This window comes from Mustela putorius, unplaced genomic scaffold (assembly GCF_011764305.1).
Source record: "Mustela putorius furo isolate JIRA1106 unplaced genomic scaffold, ASM1176430v1.1 tig00001130_pilon_pilon_pilon, whole genome shotgun sequence".
Classification (NCBI taxonomy): domain Eukaryota; kingdom Metazoa; phylum Chordata; class Mammalia; order Carnivora; family Mustelidae; genus Mustela; species Mustela putorius.
The window spans coordinates 3,574,034-3,592,887 of NW_025421584.1; the positions used below are offsets into that span (position 1 = coordinate 3,574,034).

General features: G+C 42.5%; 1 protein-coding gene across 1 annotated transcript in view; it reads right to left on the bottom strand.

Moving 5' to 3' along the window:
- Positions 1-5,796, bottom strand: part of CELF2 (CUGBP Elav-like family member 2) — a 510,120-nt gene extending 504,324 nt beyond the window's left edge. Inside the window, exon 1 of the mRNA XM_045087392.1 lies at positions 5,662-5,796. The gene's annotated coding sequence lies outside the window, so the exon portion shown is untranslated. The remainder of the gene's footprint in view (positions 1-5,661) is intronic.
- Between the last annotated feature and the right edge of the window lie 13,058 nt (positions 5,797-18,854).

The window sequence follows — 18,854 nt, forward strand, 5'->3', positions numbered from 1 at the left end:
CTTCATTCAAAATTACAGAGCATGTTTTCCTCTGTGAATGTGGAATTCATCTTGGGAGATTTATCAGGCATGTGAAAGGGGAGTGTCTCCTAGATGAACTAGAGCAAAAGCAATGAGAAAGAAAGAAACGAGGCCAAGCAGTTACTTAAAACATGTTAGGATCTGGGCTATTTTTTTCCATCAACATGTGCTGTTCTCATTAATGGGAATTTCTCACACACTCCGTAGGGGAAAAGGCAAAAGTGTATCTTGTTGTACTGTTATGACTCATCCAAACATTTAAGGGATATGATAACCCCTAAAGTTCCTCCAGACTATAATCACATCTTTGTGAGGTCACATGCTCGTGACCTAAGACTTCTCTGACCTTTGAAATATCACTAAGCCTCCTTTAAATTTTTTTCCCCCAATCATGAGGCAAGTTTATAATATGCACTTTGTCATATGAGATTTGAAAACATCTGTCAAGGCCACTTCTATTTTCTTGTGAGTCAAAGCATTAGCCTAAATAATAAATGAGAGGTGGACTATGGCCAATGGGCCAAATCCAGGCCGCTGCCTGTTTTTGTAAATAAAGTTTTATTTATCACAGCGGAGCTCAGTCATTTGCATATACCCTAGGGTTACTTTCACCGTCACCTTGACAGAGTTGAGTAGTTAAGTTACAGCAGAGGTTTGTGTGCCCCCCCCCCAAACCTGAAGTATTTACTCTCTTTGCCAATCCCTGATCTAGATCATTCTCTTGTGTAGAAAGAATAATTTCTGCTTGAATAGTAGGTACCTATTTGATTCCCAGAGAATTTAAAAACGTTCCATGTTATCAAATCCACTCACTTTGTGGGTTAGAGCAGGAATGAGAACCTGAGGGTGAAATGATTCAACGGGGAGCCAGGAGTCATTCATTCATTCCACATCACACAGCCCCACCACTGTGATAAATACTGTGGCATTTGGGTGTGAACAAAACACATAAAGCCTCTGGCCTCACGGAGTGTAAAATTGATGAGGGGGAGACAAACACTAACCACTTCATTGTTTCTTCATTAACTCATGCGTTATCTGTTATGTGTCAGGAAATATCTTGGGCACTGGTGTACTCCAGTTATCACACAAACCATATATTCTAATGGCGGAAGAGAGAGAATGAGTTTACGTATGGAAATAGCAGGTATTGGTAAGTGCTACCAAGAGAATATTAGTTGAACTATATGAAATTAAGATTTTTATCGGCCCCAAATGGCTACATATGGCAATTTTATATAGTTCCGTCTATCAGGGAGAAATGCTAGCAAGTGACTTTGGGCAACTTTAAATTAAGGCGGTCAGAGAAGGCTTCTCGGAGGAGGAGGCACTTGAGCTAAGAGTTACATGACAAGCAGCCTCTGGCCCGGCAAACAGCTCAGGAGCAGATTTCCAGGCCAGGAAAAAGAGTTGCTGATGCAAATATCCTAAGGCCAAATTAAGCTTGGCTTGTCTGAGGAGGAGAAAGCAGACCAGAGAGGTTGGAGGAAGACGAGCTGTGGGAGAGAGGGAGGAGGTAGGCCAGAGAGGTAGTGGAGGGTTAGGTCAGACGCGGTCTCGTAGGTCAGGATGAGGACACCGGCTTTTATGTGACGAGTAAAGGGGAAGCTTTTAAACAGCAAAGTTACAGGATCTGATTTATGGCTTTTGAAGTGTTCTCATTCCTCTCGTGTGGAAAACAGACTTAGAAGAGCAAGAATGGAAGCCGAGAAACATGTTGGGAGGGAGTGCGGGGTTCTGAGCAAAACAAAACCACAGCGAGGAAAATGCAGGAACGCGGCGAGTCCGTGTCCGGGAGCTGAAATCAACCAGAGCTGGGGATCGTGAGGATGGAATTAAGAGAGAAAATGAGCGACTGCGAGATGCGCAGCTTTCTGATTTGAGTACCTGGCTGGACAGCCCTGTGATTCCCACGCCTGTGAGTACCGGAAAAGAGCCAGGTCTTGGGGGAGATGATAGGCACAGTTTGCAACCTTGAGTCATTTTTGGGACATACAGCTGGCTATGCTGAGGAGATTTGTGGGAGCTCTGAGCGCTGGTCTGGGCTGAGTGTCTTAAATCGGGGGAGGACGGATGGGGAAAGAGAAGAGAAGGTGCCCCTCAAAAGATAGGGGAGTGGAGATAACTTGTTCCACTGATGAGTTCTTTGACCTCATTTATCACTTCATCTTCTGGGCTCAACTCCCTCATCTCTAAATGGGAGAGTTAAACCAGATTTGGTATATTCTAGACTCTTGCACAGAAGTGACGCAGGGGCTGGCTGGGCTGGGGCACAGGGAGAGCCCGGGTATTCGAAGCTCCGCCCAGTTAATTCCCCTCAACTGTCAACGTCTTTCCCTCAAGAAGTATCAGTGACTATCCCTCAAGAAGTATCAGTGACTATTAAATCTCGTATCAATCATATGGCCAGGATTGTTCCTTTCATTGTCACTTCCTTTCTCCTCCTCTGTGTGCTGTGAATATTTTTTCTTGATTTAGAGGATTTTGATTCTCTGAGTGATGCTTTTGTGTTTATGCATTCTTGATGGTCAAGAAGGGAATCTTCCTGTTGAAAATGATTGGCGTGTGTTTTGGTGGAAGTGATGCCTTTTGAAGTAGACGCTATTGAGAACAGCCCACAGCACCCTTCCCAACCTTGATTTTTCCATTTGACAAAAAGGACCAAAGACGGAAGGACTTCGAATGTGCAGTTCTTGAGAAAGGTTTATGACCGAACTTGGGGGCCCACCACCAGGTCTTGTGCTGAAACGCTGAAATGTGACGTAAGCAGACTTAACAATCATGCATTGCGATCACTTTCCAGGAGCAAGAGGTGCGGCAGAACTCTAGGTGCGTGGCCTGGAGCAAACGCCTGAAAATACTCCAGATTACTTGAGTCTGAAAGCCTGTCCCCTAGCATATACCAAGCCTTCTGCTTATCTGTTAGTCAGACAAGGCCAGCAATGGTGCTCCCTTTCTGTACTGAAATGGGCGCTCTCACATCTGGATTTCTCTAGCCTTCTATTGGCATAACTCCTATCAAGCACAACCCTGTACATTAGCACACACCTCTTCATTCTCCTGCTAGATTATCCTATTTATAAGGTCATGTTCTATCGTTGCTCCTCCCACATACGCTAGGCAGCCACTTACTGCTGGCCAGCAAATGGTTCAATGAATCAGAAATTAGCCAAAAGGATGCCTCATTATACACAACTATGGAATTTAAAATGCAATCCATAAACACTAGTCCCTTTATAATTCCTTACCCCAGAAAAGGATTTAGTCCCTTTATAATTCCTTACCCCAGAAAAGGATTAAACACAGTTAAAAGTTGATGGAATAATGCTTGCCAAGAAGAGGTGTGGACAGAATGAACTTGGAATACCCCAAGAGGTCAGTGTAAAAATGATGCCCTTTCTCAGGCCTTGCCGGTCTAAGTTTGTGAAGCTCTACTCATTCTAGGCATAAAATCAAGTTCAGTATGTTAGCCACACATTGAGGGGAAAGAAAACATTATTACTGAGTTTTTAATGGGTTAAGACCCGGGATATTATTAAAAAGGCCTTTGGAGGGCTGCATTGCCACAATTTATAACCGTGGTCACACACATTCCTGAGAGAGAATTCACCTTATCCACTTGTGCAATAATGTTAATAAGTTATTCATCCAAAACAATGTTTTTAAGAGCACTCTTAAGACATATTTCAACTTTAAAAGTAGGTTACTAATCCAGTTAAAGAAAAAGGACAATAAAATTTACTTTAATAGCTACATCAAAAGAACATTTACAGAGGTACTTTGCCATCTCTCCATTAAAATTAATTTTAAACCGACAAGCAGAAGAAAGTATCACAGACAAACCTGTAAAAACGTGCATGCCCTTTCATCTAGAAATCCTGGGAACATTTAATGAAAGCAAAAAGCTATACGCGCGGATCCTTCAGTAACCTTTCTAAAATGTCATCTACTTCGGGAACCCTTTACTGATGTTCCGAATGGACAGTCTGCCTCCTCTGGAACCCCAGTGATCTCTTGTACCTTTCCTGTAGCATTTTACCTGGTCTCACCTGCTTCTGAACAATGGACTTCTTCCTTTAGGGACTCTAAATACCTCAACAGGTACATGAACAATAAATACTACATCTCAGTATGTTGTCCTTTAGTAAGAAAATAAAAAACATCCTGCCCTTTTCTTACTCTTCAAAAAAGTTAAATACTATCAACCTATCACTAATAGTTTAAGCATCCCTTTTCAAAAGAGTTGTTTTCAAATAAATAAATGAGTTGAAAAGCCTACTTAGCTCACACACACACACACACACACACACACACACTTTTACATATATATACTGAGCTATCAGCACAAAGATGTTCCTTGTGTTGTTGTTCATACAAATCAAAGACTGGAAACAATCTAAATCTTCAACGGAAAAAGTAAGTAATTTAGTAAAATGAGGTATATCAACATCATGGCGCCTTATTTCGTTACTGAAATTATGGTTACGAAGAGTAGGCAGAAACATGGAAATACGTTTGATAGTTAACTAGAGAAAGCAGATTTTAAAATAGCACGGACTGTATGACGTACCTATATAGCGTGAAGTTCTCAAAAACAAGATGTACAAATCTTAAATAAGGAAAATAAACTGAAGATGGGCCCTTTTTGCTTTTAAAAAATAATAAAATGAGACAAACACTAAGGGAGCACTCTTAAAAGGCAAATAAGTAATCGCTAATTAATACAAGATAACTGTCAGGAAAAAGAGGTCCCAGGAAGGCACACACTTCTCTTCCTTCTTTGGGTCTTGGTTTAGTTCCATGTTTTGGGGGGGGGGGGTGTTAGGCATTTGGGACAGCACGACATCATGTAGAACGACTTTTGATAAAAATCCCTCAATTTAACACTTTCCTATTTCAAAAATTGACCCAAATGTTTTTTGTTGTTGTTGTTGTTGTTGTTTTGTTTTCTGGGAAACAGCATTTGGTGTTCGGTGAAACCTGGGATTCAGCATGAACCCTACCAAGGGGTCAACTCAGACCCAAGCTGGGGTGATGCATGAACCCCGCCCCTGCGCTGTCCTTGCATTCTCAGTTTCCTGGGCCTCTGAGAGATGAAGAGGTCGGAGTTCACCTTTTTTAGGGTCAGTCGGAGAAGACCTCAGCTCATCAGTTGTACTCATTCAGTTTTAGGGTCTGCGGAGCCTTTCCTAGGGCTGGCTCTGCCAAGGTAGACCCCGGCAAGGGGAGGAGAGCCGGTGAGAGGAGGAAGGAACCCACGTCTCCCCGGACTCCCGCAGCAGGGACACCGTTTTCTGGAAGAAGTCCCCGCAGCGGGGGGGGCGGGGGCACAGCCCGGCTCCCGACCGAGCGCCCCGGGGGACGCAGGCGCGAGCGTGGGCGCGGGGTCCGCGGGGGAGCCGGGGGCGGCCCCCCAACTTCGCGAGCGCGGGCCCCGCCCCGACGCCCGCACCCCGCCCCGCGGACGAGGCCTCCCCGCGCTCCCCGGGGGCGCCCGGGGCTGGGCGCACCGGGCCCAGCCCGTCCCGCCGCCGGCCCCGCGCCGACGGCTCGGAGCGCACGGGCTTCCCCCGCGGGCGGGGACGCACGGGGCGGCGAGCGGGGCCGGCCGGGGAGAGAAAGAAAAGCAGGCCTACCTACCTTCAAACTTTCCAGGCTCTGAGTGGCTCCGAGTCGGAGATTAGGGACACCATGGTCTAGGGGCGGGAGGCGAGCGCAGGCCCCGGGGCGGGGAGCGGGGCGAGGGGGCTCGCGGCGGGCCGGGCGGGCGGGCGGCGGGGGGCGCCGGCTGTGCGCAGCGCCCCGGGCCGGTGAGCGCGGGCGCGTCCCGGCCGCTCTCCACCCCCACGGCCACCCCGCGCTGGGTCCCTCCCAGGCCGGGCTCAGTTCTCCGCACCACCTTCTCCAGCCCCTGTAATCTGCTCCGACTGATCAAATTTGACCTTTTTGTAGCCCACTTTATTCCAAGCACAGCTCTCGGCTAAATCTCTCTTTATTAACACCGTCCTCCTCGGCTTTCTTTTGGAACAAACACAGATCAAGCCCGAAGCCTCCAGACTTCCCCAGCAATCATGTACAGATTACGGCGAGCTGCAGGCAGCCTCCTCCTCTGGGGCACTCCTCCTGCCTCGCAGATTTTTGCTTTCACATTCCTGTCAGAAGACTGGTTAGTTTCCTTCTTCCTCGTGAGTGTGTGTGTGTGTGTGTGTGTGTGTGTGTGTGTGTGTGTGTGAGTGTGCGCGGCTTGGGTTCTGGGACACAAGCATCCCCGTCTCAGAGCTTCCCTCAGAGGCTGGAACTACATGACTGCTAGGATTTGTTGTTTCAAAAAATAATTTGGAATCGAGCTGTTAACAAGCTAGAATTTACTGTGTGTTTGCTGGCAGTGACTCTGCTACACCGGGATTTTTTTTTTTTTTTTCCCCTTCTCCTTTCTTGTGTTTGTAAATAGCATGCAAGAGGGCATGGAGAGTCTCTCTGAACACGAACCGAAAAGGGTGTGTGCTTTTCTCCCTCAATTTGTGCATCTTTTGTCCTTTCTTTAAAGCTGAACATCTTTTCGAGGATCATTTGAAACTGTGCATAGCAGATGTTAGAAAAATGTATATATATGTATGTATGTATCAAGAACTAGATTATTTTCTCTAGCATCTCCCGTTCTGTCTCGGCTGATGTGGTTCCTTTGTGAGTGTCCAGATTCCTTATTTTCATAAAGCACTGCGTCTTAAGCGTGGCTTTCTGCTTTCACCCGGTTCTAGCTGAGAATCTGCAGCTGAAGTTCTTCTCCTGTCCTGACAGGACTCTGGAGATAAAAGACCTTGAAATCTCGCAGTACAGTGGGCTCCAGGCAGAAAGTGTCTCAGGTCACCAAGATTCCCCTCATAGCTGCGGGTCACGTGAGCTTTACTTGCTATCCTCTCTCTGTCCATCACATTTCTCTTTTTCTTACACTTGTTTTAAAAGGAATTTTCAGGGTCATTACCATAAATGGAAAATCAACTTCACCGGGCTAATAAAACAATGGACCCAGAAACATAAACCAGCTAAAGGCACTGATGATCTAGGGCTATTTTTTTTCCCCCTCTTGGTTGAAAAAAGAGTTTAGCCAATGTTAGGGGGTGTTAAGAAGACACTTGCACGAAGGGGGAACTTGCCCAGCAAGGAAAAATGAAGATTTACTTATCTTGGGGGGGGGGGGGTGTGGGGGGGGGGCAGGAGGAGACAGAAACTCCACCCTGAGCTTGCAGCCAGAGTGGGGAGGGGTCTCCATCCCAGGACCCTGAGATCATAACCTGAGCTGAAACCAAGAGTCAGATGCCTAAAACATAGCTCCCCCCCACCCGCCCCAGCCACCCCAGGAAAAGTAGATTTAAAGGGAACATGATATGATTCAAATTTTGTGATGACCTTACTCCTTAAAATCATCAGCCAGGAGGAGGGGTTCCTGTCTTGCTTTTAGGCAGAACCTACCAAGAAAGAAGATTTCTCTTCTTTCCGGAGTCTCCACAGGGAGAGATGTGGTGACAGCTATTGGAAGCAGGCTGCTTTTATTATCAGGGAGTTCTTCCAGTCAACTCCAAATGCCCCTCACAGCATTTTAAATCTGTTTCCCATCCCCCTTTTCTCGAAGGACTCCATCCTTAAAATATGCAGCAAACGCTCAGCCAACATATGCTTGTTCTTCTACAAATATACTTTCCTTAATGGCTGGAAATGACTCTCTTCAGAAGTACAATCCCCTTTATACTGAAATTAAAAAGAAGTTTATGCCTTTTACCCAAAGCATTGCCTCCTTGGGGCTTCGTGCTTCTTCCTGGGCTGTATTCTTGTCTCCCTGGGGATCCTGGGCCACATCGTAATAATGTGTAAATATGTACGGAACACTTCTAATCCCCGAGGACGTCACCAAATGGGGGTGATAATAATAGCATTTGGACCTCCAAAGGGTTTCCAATGCTTAGATAATTAGTAAAGTGTTTCTCCCTTTAGAAAGTTAGCAAGAGAAAACCAAAGATGATAAGGAAATAGTTTCTGGGACCGCAATGACATACAGCATCCTTATAGCATGAACCCCTCGCCCACACCCTTGAATTCAGATCTGGGCAAAGAAAGGGAAGGAATCCTTAACTCTTGGGGTTCAGGGTTAATGGGTGAAAGGGAGAAGAACTTGGCTTCTGGTCCAAGGACAAGAGGACAAAAACGTGCTCATAAACTTATGAAAGAACATTTTAAGGCATTAGTCCTTCCAAAAACTTTTTAAGGCAAGATAAACTTTCCCCTGAATAAAGTCTGCACCAAATTAAAGTACAGAAAGAGGTAAGAGTGAAAGCTTATTACTAGGTAGAAGGAACGGTTCTCATTTCTTTCGGGGTATTAACTTGTTCAGTCCTCATGACTAACTTGTTAATGAACTCAATTACCAGAAGCACCCCCCTTTTGTTAATGCGGATGAGGACATTTGGACACACAAAAAGTAAGCAAATAGCCTGAGCTCCCAGGGTTAGTCGCCCTTTGGGGGAGGAGCAGGACCCAGAAGGTGTGCCTGTGGGACCCCAGGAAGGACCATTGCAGGCACGGCCCCCGCCCCCCTCCAGCCAAGGGCTATTCAGGGCAAGAGCCTCTGTTCACCGGGGAGGACTGGGGCTGGATCAAGTAAGAGCGGTTGCTTAAATCTCAGGCTTATATCCCTAGGACCCCCTAGAGAGACCCTAGCTTTCAGGACACACTTTGAGACCCACTTCCTGGAAGTATTTGGTCATGAGGGAGATGAATGATCTTTTAAAGGTCATACTGAGTCCAAAACACACGGAATATTTTGCTCTTTGCTTTCTTAACGTTGAGGACCAAGTGTTTCCTTACCTAATCCCTAGAGTAATTCCACGTTCTCTATCTCATGGATTCCTTTTCAGCTTCCTCCAAGCACTACGTTCCTGATTCAGAACAGCTTCGCCTCAGATGGCTCCTTCCTACCAAGAGAAAGCCCATCAGAGTGATTTGCTCACTTTCACCTGTGAACACGCTCACTAAAAACAAACAATAAAAATATCTCCCTGTTCAAAACTGGGCCAACTCTTCAACTGCAAGTCAAGAAAAGCAAGAGTAAAACTCCTATACATAAAACACAAAGGTTAAGCTTAGCCTTGTGCAAACTTGTGCCAAAAAATATAATCTTCCATGTCACTGTATGAATTACAAGATTTAATTTGACTTGTGCTCTTTTTCTCATATTTGGATAAATTTACCCCCTTCAAAACTCAGATTATTTTGTCATTGCTTATAATGTCTCTTCAATAGTTAGCTCTTGGCAATTCTCCCAACGTGTTAAGAAAGAATCCAATCCATATAAAGCAATATTCATGAATTGTTCTACTATCACCAGCACAACACTCAACATTCTCCTATTTGTATAAATAAAGGTTTTGTGCTACCCCTGCCTCTTCCCAAGTATAGAAACCCAAACCCAAATCTAAACAAAAGCAACCCCACTGTCTGTACCTTTTCCGTCCAAAGGGTACCCCTGTGCTCTCCGCCGGTATTGGGCTTAAAGTCACCTGGAAAGCACATTGGAAGGCAGAAGCTCAGTAGGGAGACAGACAACAGCAGGAGCCCAGGAGTCTGTATTTCACACCAGACCCGGGTCCTTGCAGAAGACCCTGAAAAATGCTGAGAGAGAGTCGGCAAGTGTGAAATTTACCCAGGCAGATAGCCTCTCACAGGGGCATGGTCAATGCCATCAGAGCCAAAGCTAAAGGTCTGTGGAAAGCTCATGTTACACGTCAGAGGAGCAGGAAGCACCTGGAGGCATGAACTAGCCAAAGAATAAAAGAAAACAGGCCTTCTCCATCAGTGGGATGTTAGACTAACTACTGAACAGAGGTTTGGAAAGCAGGTATGATGTCTCAGGAAATTTCTCAAAGACAAAATGTCTAAGTTCCTTAGAGTCAAAAACTTAAAAATTAAAAAAATAAAAATAAAAGCTGCTTCACTAGGGGAAAAAAATCTATACATTTTTTATGTCCTCTTTTTCATTCTCTGTTTCTTGAGTCCTAGGAATATGATTATCTTAAATAATTTTTTTCCTTTTAGAAAGTCTTGCTTTACTCTTACTTGTTCCTAATTCTGTTACCTCCTGATAAATATTCTTTCCCCTTCTGCTTGTCCCAGATTTTTTTTTTCCTTATGTGTCAGCTCTTAGCTTCAGCTCAAGTGGGTAAGGTCCCTCTCTCGCTGTAAGAAACTGAAATGACTAATTGGAAATGCATTCATTCTACTTCTGTTAAGGAAGCTTTCCTGGTCTTGTTGATGTGCCAGTGTTTTAAAGTTGGCAGACAGAATGGGCTCAGAATCTCTAGCACTTGTTCTTGACCCTGGAAATAGGATCCAGCTTTGCATGCTTTTCATAGCAAACCATAGTGTGGCGATGATGATAGACAAGGATTGCCAGATAAAATACAGCACACTCTGTTAAAGCTGGATTTCAGAGAAACAATGAGCAAATTCTTAGTGTAGGTATGCCTTCCCCAACAGTGCATGGGACATACTTAAAATAAAAAAAAAAAGTTATTTGCTTTTTTCCCCCCCGAATGCCAACTTTAACTACGGCCCCTGTGTTTTTACTTGCTGACTCCAGTAACCCGATGCTAAACTGACTTTTAAACAAAAATAGCAAGATCACTGTGATTATTATTTTTCATTTCTGGTTGTCTATAAAGGCACCCTGATGTCATCCAGGAGGCATCAAAAAGCATTTATTTAAATGTTCTTAAAGCTTTTCTCTTGTATTAGTTATCAACCAAACATAAAAAGCCACACTTGAGATTGCTTGTCAACCAAGCAGGCACATGATTAAAGTACGCTTGTATCTTATTAGATATTGGATATCAATATTGGGCACTCAGAAATGCCACCCAGCCTTCTTGTCTTAAGCCTGGTTAGTCAAATGCATTTTTAACTGTTGGTAGCACCGATATGCTCAGATGGACTGAAGCTGATGTTTTGTAAATTGGGCAGCATCTCTCTATTATATTTATTTTATTCAGAGTGACTTGGCAGTTAACACAGCTGCTGTGTTGTGTTTTTGCAGCATGCGTCAGCTCCTGCAGGAAGAGAACTGTACCTGAATAGTTAACCATTAATCTTCAGTTATGTAAAATGTGTATTGTACATATCCTCCCTTTAAGATGTCTATAGAGACGCATTCCAAAGGTGGTTGGTTTTTCTTCTTCTTCTTCATCTTTTTTTTTTAAATAAGTGAATATAACTTGAATGGAATTTCAAGGGCTTTCCATGTTTGGCTTATAACACCTGATGCAATGGAAGGCTTGTGAACAGAGACATGTGTTTTGCTGCTTCATCAATGACTTGAGAATTGCTATTATGGGCGCTTAAAAAATTTTTTTTCTATTATTTATTTTGTTAAAATTCTAAAGGGTCTCTAAAGAGATAGCTATGAAACCTGCTAAGTATAGGGAAAGGCCAAAGGTGTTATTTAGGGTCTACATATGTACCGAATATTTTCTACTGATGCCAAGGCCCTTCTAGCAATTGGGAAGGAATGCTTTTTACATTTGGAGCCTTAGTCAGCTGAACAGGAGGGCAAAATGGATTAAAGCTGGGGGGGAGGGGTGTATGGGGTCTTTGCCAGCATATTTTACAAGTGAGAAAGGAAGAGACGAGACTCACACCCAGCCCGCTGCTTTTCATGCCACGCAAAGGAATCAGAGGCCAAATTTGATACAGACAGTGGGAAAAAAAGAAATTCAAGCTTTAACTCCTGTACTGCCATGGAAGATGAGATTTTCAAAAGCTGTGTCATGTCCTTCTTTGAATTCCCAGTCTGCTTTTGTTAGGATTCGTGGCTGACACCAACAGGGACAAAGGAATGCCCAGAAGAAGGATGTATTGTTCAGACGGTCCCTGGGTCCCAAGCCAGGGAATAAAACCTGCAACATGGATCTTCTAATCTTGTTTTGTTTTTCTTGAAACGGTTCATGTGCTTACAGACAGGACTCCTCATTGGTTTTTGAAAGGGAGATCTGAGTTTTTGAGAAAAGGCAAACACAATGGCCAAGTTTCCAGTCAATGAGACAGTGTCAACATCTCCTGGAGGTGAGCTGGCTGGCCAGGACTATTGCCCTTGAATCACTAGGAAGAAAAGATAAGCTGTGCATCATTCTCCCTGAACTAAAACCCGACAGACTTAGGTGGAACTGAGGTATGCAGCAAATTCATTTGAAGATACGGATTTAAACCCTTCGTAACTTGTTAATTTAACTCCACGTGGTAACCACCAACAAAAACCTACTGAATGATGATTGACTGCGGAAAGTGTTTCTTTGGCAATCAAATGATCCATTAGCGGGCCAAAGCAGTTCCCTTGGACCCTAGGGAAGGCAGTGGTGAGGAACCTCCTTTTTCTTTCTTTTTTTTTTTCTAGTTCCCAATAACATTGTAAGTGAATACTTTCATAAAATACATAAAAAAATCCATAAAAAATTGAATTACTAGAAAAAAGTAAAGCAAAGTCACACAAAGGATAAACCCCCTTTTAAAATTATTTTGAATTAATAGTCATAAAATTTACTCTATAAAACTGCTATGCATGTGTGAACTCTTACCCCTAACTATTATAAACTTTGCTTACAATTTGTTACAGTCTACAGACCTGCACTGCTCTGCTTTATACACTGAGGAGTTATGATACAAAGAATACTACAATTCTAAAAAAAAAATAAAATAAAAAAATTAGGTACTTTTAAAGAATAATTTTAGGGTCTGTATTGAATAAATAGAAACTATATCCACTTATATTGTTGAAGAAACAAAAAAATACTCTAAACTCTTCTAGTAAAAGATTAAAAATTAAAATCATTTAACTTAATAGCCAATTGATGCCAAAGATTCCTTAAGTCACCACTTAATGAGAAATTTTAAAATCACTTATAATTACATTAATGCTCTAAAAACTGGGACTCGAGCTCACTGAAAATAATTCTTTGTTGACTGGCAAGTTGGGAAATTACTAACTGCTTGTGACACAGCTCCAACTGGTTCCTCTAATTCCTATTTTATTCTTCATTAGAGAGAGGAAAACAAAACACAGCTGCCAGTTTGTCACAATTTAAGATATCTCAATATATGAAAATCCAAGTGTAATGCCCAAAGATTATGCTTCAATTACAAAATATTGTGAAGAGTCCCTCAATATATTTAATTTCCGCTAGTGCACCTAAGCATTCCCTTAGGTCACAAAACAGTTGAAACACAGTTGTAAATAGAAGGGCCTAGAAGTGAAAATTAGAGGCACAGTGTGTTGACTTAACAAACCTATAGCACATACTATGTCCTAGACACTGTTCTAAAGTCTTTACAAAAATTAACTCACTAAACGCTCATAACAACCTATGGGGCAGATTCTACTTGTTTTCATTTTATGGGCATGGAAACTTTCTAGGCAACAGAAAGTGTAAATGATCGTTTGTAGTATCACCGGGGCAAGATTGGAAACCCACTGGTCTGGCTTTAGAGTCACCCTTGTTCCCTACCTGGCGGGTATCCTGTAATTGACAATCAGAAACAAGTGTAAAGCATTTTAAAGTCAAAATGTAATGCAAGTGGACATTTAATGAACATGGTGATTTCAATAAGACTTTCCTGTGAACATATCTAACTCATAGATCAAGGCAGAAAGCAGAAACCATAGGTTTCTTCTTCTTCTTCTTTTTTATTTTTTTAGATTTTATTTACTTATTGAAGGAGAGAGAGAGCAGCACACGAGCAGGGGGAGGGGCAGAGCGAGAAGCAGACTCCCCACTGAGTAGGGAGCCAGACACAGGACTCGATCCCAGGACCCTGAGATCATGACCTAAGCCCAAGGCAGATGCTTAACTGATTGAGCCACCCAGGCAGCCCACCACACACACACATAGATCTCTGAAGATGACACTGATCATCCCATTCGCCTTGCTTTCAAACCACTTCTCTTAGCATCCTTTCTGAGTGAGATAACTATAGTCATATAATGACCTTCATACTTCATACTTTCCTTTGTAAACATCTATCCCTAACGGGTCCTATGTAGGAGGAAACAACCTCTGCTTCAACCTTCATGTATGTCATTCATACATACTCTCCCAGAGAAAAAATGTGCATATAAAATCTCTATAAGAATCAAGAAGTATAAGTTAAAATACAATGACATACAGTGTTTTACCCATCAAACTGGTAAACATCTTTACACGATGATCTGTAATGGCAGAATGAGGTAGAATTAAATGGGTCTGTTCATATATGGCTGGGGAATGTTTAAACTGTTGTTGAGAAAGTGATTTGGTAATAAGTGCCAAAAATGTTTATAGAAATATCCTTATTATTTGATCCAGGAATTTCACTTCTAAAGGTTTTTATTTCTAAGGTTTATGTAGAAGGATATTCATTGAGATACTAATGATATTAATGAACTATTAAAGGCCACCTAACTGTCCAATAATTTAAGGTACATGAATACACACACACACACACACACACACACACACACACAATGTTGCAGGATATTACGAAGCCAATAAACCATGCTTTGGTGGAAAAACTTTGAAAGACTTTTGAAATAAGTGAAAAATGTAGGTCATAGTATGTTATATGCTATGTATTATCAATATTTTGTATTGCTACCAGGGATTGCAAGCACAACTGCCAGCAGTCCACAGAGGCATCATTGTGAGTGAAACTCGCAAGGAAGATACGCATTAAATGGCAACAATCTTCCTTTCTCCAGTTTTTCTGGAATATTCAGTCTTCTTTCTCTTTGACCATCATGTTTCCTCCCCCTCCCCTCCATCTTTCTTTTTCCCAGTCTTACTGAAGACCAGACACTGAAAAATCCATCTATACTGTACACATGTGTAATTACTTGCAGTGGAAATTCAGCCATATTAAGGAACAGCACAGAGAGGAGGGAGTGCGGCGGCCTGCTAGAGAGAGGGACCTCGGGGGGCAGGAGTCCTACCCAATCTCTTCGTGCCATAACAGGTGGAGCTCACTTACCACTTCATTCAAGGATGAGAGAAATCTTACTTTTTTAGGTGAATTCTGATTGGTATCGTTGACTTAAGATTTTATACACACACACACACGGTGAGGATCAAGCAAAACACATTGAGAGATTTCAAGTTTGCGACAACCACATTTACAGCATCCACACTTAAGTGCATGAATACAAAAACAACTGGAAAGAAACTTACAAAAATATGACTAGCATCATTTTGGACAAGATTGGGTGCCTTAGGGGTGGGCCGTGTAGCTGCAGACAGCTAGCATCATTTCAATTATTTCATTTTCTTTTACACCTTTACTATTTCCTTAATTCTTTCCATGTATTTCTTTTTCTCTCCAAGTATTTCCTTTTATAACCAGAGATTTATGACCACCTCTCATATTACTGTATCTACTTAGTAATCCTTTTGGGAGATACAGAGTAGTTTAAAAAACATGCATGGTCCTATTTGGAAGTTTGTCTCCGATCTTACCTTTCTAGATATGTTCACACACCTGCATGGTTATAGATCATGTTCTAATTCGTGAAATCATTACTTCTAAGCCACCAGAAGCATCTTTGAAAAACAGGGGTCTAAAAACTTGTCTCTCTCTCTCTCTCTTTTTTTCCTCCTATGTGGCTTACTCCCATCATTTCCTGCTTAAATTCAGCTGCGTTTCTCTTTTCTCCTTCGAATCACATCTAACCTTTTCAATTATAGCTGGGTGATGTTAAGCAATCTTCTAATCTAGTGGTAGAGACCTTGATGGCACGATTTTGGCAGTTCATTGGCCAAAGTGCCTTTTATAATTTAAACGATTAGGACATTCCTTGCTGTTTGGACAGGGGTGGCTTTGGGAACAGAAAAAGTGTCAAGGTTTAAGGTAGAGGTGCTGCCTCCAGGACGCCTGCTTCTCTGGATAGTCACCTTAACAGAAGGGGATTAAAAAAAGTAAAAGGAATGTAGCCCACAAGTACAGTACTCAGTCTAGGGAAAAAAACAATGTAACAGGCTCAGGCGATTGACGGTTAGGATGATATAACTGGTGAAAATGACAAAGCCCTCTCTTTCTGTTGGGACAAAGCATGCTTTTACAAAGCTCAAAACAAATTAATTATGGAATTACGGCTGCCCACATACAGTAATCATTATTCACCTCCCCCTCTGGGTGTCTTCTGTTTAAAGGGTGAGGCTTCCTGGAAACAAGCTTGTTTGACCGTTTCTCTTGTTTATAGAGCATGCATTTTATGAAAATCGGGAACATAGAGAGAAAAATCTGGATTTCATTTTTAACCAGCCATTGTTTTTCTAATTTCTCTATTTTACTGAAAGCATATTGTGTTTTTAAAAGTATTAAATGAAAAGAGAAAATGAAAATTGTTCACATTATTATAGAATAAAAACAAGTGTATCTTAGCCATTAGGCTGACATTATTGGATCAAAGAAAGGCTTAGTAGAATCTTTAAAATGTGTGTGTGTGTGTGTGTGTATGTGTGTGAGATATCAAACCTTAAGGGCTTTCTTTCCACTGAAACATTAAAAAGTGAGAATTCTGATTTCTTGTTGACAATGTTTAAATGAACCTGTCAGTTTCTAATTACAAATGCAAAGGGAAACTTTTTATAACTGAATATTTAACATATATTACAGTTATAACACCAACTACATTATGTGATTCTTGCCCCATTTTGGCCATGCTTTCTCTCTACAAAGGAGGCATCTCAAATCACTAACCTTAAAACTTGAAAGTAGTTTTCTGAGATGGTGAGTTCTCTGTGAAATGGGGGTGGGTTATTCTATGGCTTTTCCTTTAATGTCCGTGTGGGTGTTCTCATAACATAAGCCTTACAGGCAAATAAAGATCAAAAGGAGTAGAAGGTAAGTACTTCCTATAGGGGCAGAAAGGACAGAGGGTTTAAACTCACTATGTCTGTGGCCTTCACTTTGCTTAATTGTAGAATGCTTCTGTTCCTATAGCACCTTTGACCTCCTGTGAGCCCCTGAAAATGAGACTAGGCCATTTATTTCCTCTTAACTTGATTTCCATTCTTTGAGTTGAATCACAGAGTACAGAAAACTTGTCAGAGCAGATTGAGAAATGTAGAAATATTTCAAGGTTTCTGCGCTGTAACTTCCTTTTAAAAGAACCTTTTACATATTTCTTTTTTTTTTTCTTTTTCCAGATGAATCACAAGTTGTGACTAAAGATTTCTCATCTTCCTGATCTAAGTTTTATGACTGCCCAACTGTGTGGCTTTGTGATGTGGTAATGTAGGGTCATTTTTTTTTTTAAAGATTTTATTTATTTATTTGACAGAGAGAGATTACAAGTAGGCAGAGAGAGAGAGGAGGAAGCAGGCTCCCTGCTGAGCAGAGACCCCGATGTGGGACTCGATCCCAGGACCCTGAGATCATGACCCGAGCCGAAGGCAGCGGCTCAACCCACTGAGCCACCCAGGTGCTCTGTAGGGTCATTTTTAATGCCTTTTCTAAATACCCAACATGACCAGAAATCCATAAATAGACAGTCAAAGGAAATATTTGTTCCCGATAACACTTAATATGGGCTGAGCACTTTAGATGCATTCTCTCTTTTAATGCTCACATAAATACTATGAGTATGAGGGGCGCCTGGGTGGCTCAGTGGGTTAAGCCGCTGCCTTCGGCTCAGGTCGTGATCTCAGGGTCCTGGGATCGAGTCCCACATCGGGCTCTCTGCTCAGCAGGGAGCCTGCTTCCTCCTCTCTCTCTGCCTGCCTCTGCCTACCTGTGATCTCTGTCTGTCAAATAAATAAATAAAATCTTTAATACTATGAGTATGAGCCTGGGGGTTCAGCCATTGAGGCTCTTGATTTCAGCTGAGGTCATGATTTGGGGGTCTTGAGATGGAGCCCTAGGTCAGGTTCCACTTTTAGTGGGGAGTCTGCTTCTCTCTCTCCTCTTCTCCCTCTGGCCCCCAGGCTACTCATGTGGGTTTGCTCTAAAAATAAATAATTAAAATTTAAAAAAAAAGAAAAGACTACGAGGTATGTAATAATATCACCCCTGTTTCACAAACGATAAAGCACATAGCCATTACATGGCGGACCGCAATCCCAGCTCCCCTGTGACTCCTTCCAAGACCTACACTTTCCTAGTCTTTCAATCTCTTGGCTTGGAGCTTTCAAATCTCAACGTCTGAGACATCCTCCAGATGAAATCGAAATGGAATCTCTGAGGGTTATTTCTAAAGTTATTTCTAAAAATTTCCAGGTAGTGCTCCTGCATGGTGGGTTAATACCATTTCACTACAAGGGTTTCTTCCCTTCTTTCCTCTTCTTCCTATCTTCCCTCCCTCCTTTCTTTCTTTCCAGAGCGTAAATGGTGGGGGAAGGGCTGAGGAAGAAGGAGAGAGTCCGGGCGTGTAGCCAGACATGGGGCTCAATTTCATGACTGATCCTGAGATCATGACCTGAACCCAAACCAAGAGTTGGGTGGATTCTTAACCCATGGAGCTGCCCAGGCACCCCTAGGAATTTCTTTACTGACCACCCCCCCAAAACAAGTGTTGGCTATACTTCAAACTTGAACCGAGTGCATAGGCAAGTTGGATGAATCTTTATTTTATATTTGAGAATAAACCTACATCATGGTTGGGGCGTGCAAATACAATGGAATTTGACTTGAAAAGTCAAAATTATATAATGAAGCAATTTGAGCTTCTGCTGTAAGCATTCACGGATCCAAGTCTGCCAATATGAAATCAGGCAGTGGAGGTAAGTGTATGAGGACGACAGGCACCCACACATCAGCCTCCTGTA